General features: G+C 36.7%; 1 non-coding gene across 1 annotated transcript; it reads right to left on the bottom strand.

Annotated features, from left to right (window-relative positions):
* Window positions 1-1,096: 1,096 nt before the first annotated feature.
* LOC112792829 (small nucleolar RNA R71) lies at window positions 1,097-1,204 on the bottom strand. Its single transcript, XR_003197552.1, has one exon. It is a non-coding gene; the product is annotated as a small nucleolar RNA R71 (small nucleolar RNA).
* Window positions 1,205-1,738: the final 534 nt, after the last annotated feature.

Genomic DNA, 1,738 nt, shown 5'->3' with positions numbered 1-1,738 from the left:
TTTAAGGATACTTGCTATCAATTAATGATTTGATTCAACATTTCAAGTATGCTGCCTTTTCTGTTGAGAAAGGTTTAATGTTTGAATCATATCTTTTCTTGATAGCCAAGTCATTAATTTTCAAAATCAAATCTTTTTAAAATGTTTTTCAAATCATATCTTCTCAATCACATCTTTTTAAAACCAATCATATCTTCCTAAGCACATCTTTTTCAAAATAGTTTTCAATCATATCTTTTTAATTTCTAATTTCAAAATCTTTTTCAAAAATCACTTGATTTATTTTCCACTCTTGGTTTTCGAAAATCAATTAGTGTTTTTCAAAATGTTTTCAAAATCTTTTACTTAATTTTCAAAAATTTCTTCCCCTCTTCTCACATTCTTCTATTTATGGACTAACACTATTCCTTAATGAACAATTCGAACTCCATCTTTCTTGATAAGTTCGAATTTTCTACTTCTGCCTTCTATTTTTCTTTTCCTCTGACACCTCAAGGAATCTCTATACTGTGACATAAAGGATTCCATATTTTCTTGTTCTCTTCTCTTTCATATGAGCAGAAGCAAAGACAAAAGTATTCTTGTTGAGGCTGACCCTGAACCTAAAAGGACCTTAAAGTGAAAGCTAAGAGAAGCTAAGGCACAATTCTCTGTAGAGGACCTAACAGAAATCTTCAAAGAAGAAGAACCCATGGCAGCCGAAAACAACAACAATGCCAACAATGCAAGGAAGGTGCTGGGTGACTTTACTGCACCTACTCCCGACTTCTATGGGAGAAGCATCTCTATCCCTGCCATTGGAGCAAACAACTTTGAGCTTAAGCTTCAATTAGTTTCTCTAATGCAACAGAATTGCAAGTTCCATGGACTTCCATTGGAAGATCCTCATCAGTTCTTAGCTGAGTTCTTGCAAATCTGTGAAACTGTCAAGACTAATGGGGTTGACCCTGAGGTCTACAGACTTATGCTATTCCCTTTTGCTGTAAGAGACAGAGCTAGGACATGGTTGGACTCACAACCTAAAGAAAGCCTGAACTCTTGGGAAAAGCTAGTCAATGCCTTCTTGGCAAAGTTCTTTCCACCTCAAAAATTGAGTAAGCTTAGAGTGAAAGTCCAAACCTTCAGACAGAAGGAAGGAGAATCCCTCTATGAAGCTTGGGAAAGATACAAACAATTAATCAGAAAGTGTCCTTCTGATATGCTTTCTGAATAGAGCATCATAGGTATTTTCTATGATGGTCTGTCTGAACTGTCCAAGATGTCTTTGGATAGCTCTGCTGGAGGATCTTCATCTGAAGAAGACGCCTGCAGAAGCTCAAGAGCTAATTGAAATGGTTGCAAATAACCAATTCATGTACACTTCTGAAAGAAATCCCGTGAACAGTGGGACAAATCAGAAGAAAGGAGTTCTTGAGATTGATACTCTGAATGCCATATTAGGCTCAGAACAAAATATTGACTCAGCAAGTCAATATGATTTCTCAAAGTCTGTCTGGAACACAAAATGCACCAAGCAGTACTAAGGAAGCTTCATCTGAAGAAGAAGCTTATGATCCTGAGAACCCTTCAATGGAAGAGGTGAATTACATGGGAGAACCCTATGGAAACACCTATAATCCTTCATGGAAAAATCATCCAAATCTCTCATGGAAGGATCAACATAGACCTCAACAAGGTTTCAACAATAATAATGGTGGAAGAAACAGGTTTAGCAATGGCAAGCCTTTTCCATCATCTT

Source organism: Arachis hypogaea, chromosome 3, assembly GCF_003086295.3.
Source record: "Arachis hypogaea cultivar Tifrunner chromosome 3, arahy.Tifrunner.gnm2.J5K5, whole genome shotgun sequence".
NCBI lineage: Eukaryota > Viridiplantae > Streptophyta > Magnoliopsida > Fabales > Fabaceae > Arachis > Arachis hypogaea.
The sequence above is the reverse complement of the archived record's forward strand: the minus strand, read 5'-3'. Positions and strand labels throughout refer to the sequence as shown.